This window comes from Pholcus phalangioides, unplaced genomic scaffold (genome assembly GCF_987345545.1).
Source record: "Pholcus phalangioides strain wild (caught in Gottingen) unplaced genomic scaffold, Ppha-v1.0 ptg000009l_1, whole genome shotgun sequence".
NCBI classification, from domain to species: Eukaryota; Metazoa; Arthropoda; class Arachnida; order Araneae; family Pholcidae; genus Pholcus; species Pholcus phalangioides.
Window position 1 is genome coordinate 30,916,679 of NW_028301602.1, and position 6,994 is coordinate 30,923,672.

The window sequence follows — 6,994 nt, forward strand, 5'->3', positions numbered from 1 at the left end:
TTCTTTTGAGCGAAATATAAATCATATCGTTGTAGCAATTTTTGAAATCTCCTTTGAAAAATGATCGTTATAGAGGCATTTATCGTAGTAAAGAATATTGTTGTATCGAGAGGAGTTTAACATATAAGACTATATTCCAAACAAGATTTGAAAAAATAACGTTTTAGAGGGATTTATCATTATATCGAAACCCGTTGTAGCGAGGGTTCACCATGTATTAACCTTTTAACTATAAACATTTTTTGTACATTTATGTAGTTGCAATGTAAATAATATGCCCTTTTTTGTGATAAACCTTTTTTTAGTAGCATTTGACTCAGAAAACCAAATCCAGTACAAGATAATGACTGCAAGCAGAAATCGGAGTTTTAAATGGACTTGAAAGGTCACGTGACCCTTGCATGAAAGCATTTTACTTTTTTTTTTTTGCACAATGCTATATCCAACCACACACACACACACACACACATATTGATTTCTTTTTTTTTAGGTATTTATTTTTTTCATTTTCAAAAGATTTATAATTGCATAAAATTTACAGGGAAAACAAATAATATTACAGGGTAGGGTGGCCCAGTTTCAGATTTCCTGCATACTACAGTTAGAGAAATTTAAATTATTCTTCTTAGTTTCATCAACTTGGAAGAAATTGATCTTTCTCCGAACCAAAGAATTTCATTGCTTCTTGGTGGAAAATAAATTTCACCCACACAGGCTCTTCAAAGTTCCACGATCTATGAATAGAGATCCGAGGATCTATAGTTTTTTTTTTCCATCGCATCACTCGGGATCACTATGGCCTAGGAGCCTGTTAGCATTTCTCATGAAAAGCCGACAGGCATTTGGCCGAAATACCCGTACTGGGGTAAAATATCCTTTTGAGGAGTGAACAATTTTTTATAGGGGATTTCTGGATTTTATTCAAATCTGGAAACTATCGCAGTGAGAATTTGCCATTTGGGACAGGGCAGTCTTGGAAACAGCTCAGCTAGAAAAATGCAAAAAAATACTCCATTTACCACTGAAGAATGTCAGAACTAAAAATAAAATTACATCAGATTTTAATTGGATCTGAATAGTAATCTTAACTGAAATAGGCCAAGAAATATAGATGGTAAATTATTGATCAAAATCAATAATATAAACTAAGCAAGATATTAAACAAAAAGTAATTGATGTTGGTTAATAAAAAAATAATTAAAATTTATTGATATATAAAAAATGAGACAGGTATTTTTCTTCTGATAGCCTTATACCGATTCTGATCTCATGTAGAATCCAATAATTTTTCATATAGAATTGGAAATATTCTAAAATAGCAGAAGAAAATAAATCCGAAATTATTTTCACATTTTGATAATTTGAAGGAGTTATTTTGAAAATTATAATCCAAATCAATAGAGACAATCCCGAATTCTAGTTTGAACTTAAATGTCTCCCACGTGATTCGGTCTTTCTTTTTAAAATCTTTTTTGAAACTACGACATTTCGTATCATATGTGGGAGCTTTCTTACAGAATGTGAATGAACTTTTATTATACTGATTTTACAAGGATGAATCTGGTCTCAAACAAAACAAACGAGATAGCAGTATAACTAGCGAGAAATCAAATAGCAGTATAATTAATACATGTTATACATAAAAATAAACAAGCTAATTAGTTAACGAAGAATCTATCGCATTAAGGGGTCTCCTACCGTTGAACATGATTAAAAAAACCAACTTTGTTTGTGTAAATAATATTTAAACGATTATTTATACATTGATTTATTTCAAAGTTTTACCACATATAGTATTGTATATGCCATCTTTTGTCAGTACAAAATTTTGCATGTCTCCAATACTTAGTTTTTTACAAGTTTTCAAACAAAGGCATTGAAAACAGCTTGCATGCATAAAATTGCACGAAATCAATGCAATTGAGTAAAAATTATTAGAAACAAAGAAAGCCATTCAGTGTATATGAAATAATCAGAAAGACTGAGATTTTATCGACTCAATCTTATTCAAAATGGAATTTTAAATTTTAAATTAAAAAAGAATTTATAACCCAAGTATTTATGAATGTACACCAAATCTATTTCATTATTTTATGAACTGAACAGTTTCGTTTATTTTGAATCAATTTTATTTAATTTTATTGATGTCATGCTATTTTATCATCCGTGCAAGTGGTTTTTAATGCGTTTTTTGAAAATTTATAAAAAAAATTGAGCATTAGAGATATTTTAAACTTTTTGCCGGCATAGACGAGCATACATAATCATATATATATGGTGAAAGTTTGAAATAAGTCAATGGGTAAATAGTATTTTTAGTAATATTTTTATATAAGAAAGTTTTTTACCATGTTAAAAGGTAGGAGACCCCTTAAATGGAGCTGATAGTTTTTGATTAGATCAGATCTTTATTCACAGTAAGTTATCAAGAATATCGTAATTAACTTGTTTCTCGTTTCTTATCATGATGATTCCATTCATCGATAACCATACGATTTCACGAGTATAGTTCAATGGACTTTCAAAAAACAAAACAGCTATGACCAAGTCGATATCTCGCATAGCGGCTGCCAACGCAGATTTGCGTCTTGTTGTATACGTCAATTTCAACGTTAAAACCTGTTTTATCGTTTATCGGTTTTTTTTTTTTGTTTAATTCCATTGTTATTGCTCGTGATGAGTTTGAAAAATAAGATGAATACGAGAAATGATGAATTCCGGATCAACGCCAAGATTGGTACTTCGACCCTAATTCTTACTTCTTATCAAGTTTTGATACGTGTTCGTCTTTCCTACCTTCGAGTTAATCAATTGGTTTCTACTTCTGGCACATAATATAGTCGTATTTTTTTTTTTTTTTTTTTTTTTTGATGAATAGAAGAGATACCGAATTCCTGTATTCATGACGGAACCGAGTTTATTGGAACGTTTCACGGAAATATTTGAATTGAGGTTGAAATAACCAGAAATTCCCGAATAGACGGAAATTGTTATTATTTTTCTTATAACTTGACCACCAGTCATTTTGGTTCTCGAACTTTAATGATTTTATGCTTTTTGCAGGAAGTGCAAAATAGTGTTATTTTCTTTCTGTTAGAAATTTAGTAGCAACTTGAGACGATGTTAATTAACTTTGTTTTTGAAATTCACCAAAATCTAATTTTTGTTAATCGAATGTGGGGAAAAAAAAGTAACCCCAAATTTCACTCAAGAATTTGAAATATCTCATTGAATTTTTATTTCGATGTCAGATCATTCCATCCTATATCTTTTCATTCAAGAAAATGGAACATCTTTAAATTCTTTCAAAAATCATATTTAGCATATTAAGAAATATTTTTGCCTAACATGCATTTGTTTCTTCAGAAAACACTAGGGTGACTTAGATAGATAGATAGATAGATAGAACCGCTCACAGCCCCGGACTGATGCAAAGCACCTTACTTCCGTTACCTCAAAAGAGGCAGAGTTGTGTCGGAAAAGTTAGCAAAGATTTATAGTAGTGGCTCCTCTTGCCCCGTGCTCGCAAGTTTCGAATTACTCGCGTCGTTCTCCCCATGAAGACGGCCATCAATTCAATGCAACATATAAGCCATTTGACAAAAATGGGTGACTGAATCCAATGTCTAGGAAGAAAAATTGCACGTGCGCCCAGTGGCACATAACGACCGGAGAACACAGCCTGGGATTTCGAAAGAAGTTTGGAAAAGACTTGTGGGCAAGAAAGAAGAAAAGGAAGCTGGCATGTTGAAGTGGGAGAGATTTGAGAATGGTCTAAATACACAATACATACAAATTACATATATACAGCGCCTCGACTGTGACTGGAAACGAAGAAACAAAGCCTCCGTCCACAGCGCTGAGCAGTTCTGCTCGCCCTTCCCCTTACAGAACATTCAATATATACACATACAGAATACACACATAGCCCGCACTGCGACGGGAACAATCAAACAGAGCCTCCGTTGACAGTGCTGGGCATTCACATTTGAATTACATGCATACATTTTTTACTTTACAAAAATTTCCCTTTTTTATACTATTGGGAATGCACATAAACATTACTATGAAGGTAGTATTGGGTGCAAATATCACCATGAGCTCATACAAATATATATTCAAGGTTACAAATTACTATCATACTATAAAAGTGCGGCGGGAACAATAAAACACAGCCCCCGTTCACAGTGCTGGGTGGCAGCGATCACATTTGAATTACCCACACATATATTTACATAATATATTTATATAATATACGCTATTTACATAATATAAATTTCCCTTTTTATATAATTGTTGATACACATAAACATTACTATGCACGATACATATAGGAAAAAATGCCTTATATAGGGTGACTTATTTCGTTCGCGTCGAAATTACATATACATTTCACGTCGCTTAATGTGATCACATCACATTAAGATTAAGGGTCATGTGACACCATTTCGCCCATCTATTAAGATCGCACTAATTTTTTTTTTTTTTGCATTTTGCATTTTGCATTTTGTATTCAAAAGAGATAAACTACACTGCTGGCCACCCAAATTGCAACACCAAGAAAGACAAGAGATATCGCAACAATATTTATTTTGTAGATAACATGTTGACCAAGCATCAAATGATTAAATTTATAGACTTCTGTGAAGTGTGGTTCCTGCCAAAATCAGTAGCCACAGTAGCCGCCATTGTTGGAGATCACCGCTGCCACACGCCTCGGCATTGATTCAAAGAGACTTTGGATGTGTTTTTGGGGTACAGCAGACCAAGCAGCTTCCACGCGTTGCCAAAGTTGATCTGGTGTGGCAGCTGGGGATGTAATCTGGGTCAATCGTTGAGCAACCATGGACCACATGTTTTCTATCGGCGAAAGATCCGGAGAGCGAGCTGGCCAGGGAAGCAATTCAATCTGGGGATTGACGAAGAACCTTTGGACAATGCGTGCCACGTGTGGTCGCGCATTATCCTGTTGAAATATGGCTGTGGGCTACCCCTGAAGGTAAGGAAGGACAACTGGCTCCAACACCTCGGAGATGTAGCGCTGGCTTTTTAAAGTACCGGCAATGCGTACTAGAGGAGTGCGAGAGTGATATCCAATACCGCCCCATACCATAATACCCGGTGCAGGACCAGTGTGGCGGTGCATAACGCAGCTGTTCAGCATCCTCTCTCCACGGTGTCTCCAGACTCGAATCCGACCATCGTGGTGTTGCAGACAGAAGCGTGACTCGTCAGTAAAGACAATTTCATTCCATTGTGCCGTCCACATCCTTCTTTCATCGCACCATTGGCGGCGGAGACGTCTGTGGTTCTGCGTCAAGGGTAGACGAAGCAATGGACGTCTTGCGGACAGACCACTCTGCTGTAAACGGCGTCGAATGGTACGCGCAGACACTGGATGATGCGGTACAGACTGAATATGCTGTGCTTATGGTTCGTGATGTGGCTGAGCGATCCGTCACTGCCATACGCACAATACGCCTGTCATCACGTGAAGTGGTGCACTGAGGTGGATGCGATCGAACACGTCGGTCCGTCGTACCCTCCTGCATCCAACGATCACATATCCGCATTACAGTTGTTTGGTTTCGTCCAACACGACTACCGATTTCCCTGAAAGATAATCCACAATCTCGGTAGGCCACTATCCTTCCTCTGTCGAACTCGGATACTTGATCAAAAGATGATCGTTTTTTTTGAAAAAACCACAAGAAAAACACAATTGCCGTACTTCAAATCGTCGAAATCTCCAAGCCTTAAATAGCGCTTTGAAGTGGCGCCACAGGCGCGCGTGATGTGCGTCTGCGCTGAAATTCTAATCATTTGCATATCTCACCTCCGCTAATGCATGCTGTAAATTTCATATTATTTGCATGCTTCCTTCAGGGTGTTGCATTTACGGTGGCCAGCAGTGTATATCAGTGGCTCTCAACCTGGAGCCATATGGCTCACTCGCAGTACTGGGATATTCTAGGAGGGGGGACGTGGGAAAATCAAGTTGAAGAGGAGCCATGGAATGCTTCTAAAGGGGGGCCACAAAAAAGCTGTGAAAAAAATTCAGATGTAAAGAAATAAAGCTTTTAAGTGAACACACGAGTTCTTTCAGAATGTAGCAGCCCAGGGCGCCGAGGAATCGGGGGCCCTATGATAATGAGATCTGATGCTATGTAAATTGGTATACAGGTACTCCCAGCCAAGTAAGAAGTCCCTGATGCTGCTAAAGATGGCACTGCCATGACCCTGGATGTGGCTGACAGGGCTTCAGTCCGGGGGCCTGCGATGATTCTTATCATTTTCTGTTCCTTCTGAGATATAGGGGGTTGAAGAAAATCCGTGTTTAAGTGGAAACTTACTGCAAATAGCCCCTAGAACAACCCTTACGGAATCAGGGGCTGAAATGACGCATGAAACTTTTGTCACTATCAATTTGCTTACAAAATAATTATGTAGGGTATCTATATTTCATGGGGGGGAGGGCTGGATAAGACAAGGGGTTACGAGAGAAAAATATATTTCAAAGAGGGCCACACGGGCGAAAAAAGGTTAAGAAACACAATAGTAGTCTATATTTGAAGTTATTAAAAACAAAATTTCGATTTTTGGTGCTGCCATCTTCAGGAAACAAACTGAACCATTTACTCCACTGCAAAAGTTATATCTCTCCAGCTCTAATTTTTATATCGTAATTAGTATTATTAAAGTGCCTGGATACAATTGCTTTTAAAAGCTGTGAAAGTAATAATATTGATCTTTCACAGTCGAGACTTTTATTTTAAGGATACGAAGATTTCTATAAATAATAGGCAATATTTAGTGAAATTTCTTTTGTTTCTGCCTTCACGTAAAAAATGCGTCGAAAATAACGACTAGGGATACGCGCGCGCGCGTAAATTTCGTATTAAAGAAATAACCGCGATAAATGCGAAATTTGCCAATTTTGACGAATAAACTCTACTACTTTTAGCGAAATCTAGGTAATTTACAATTTCTCAAA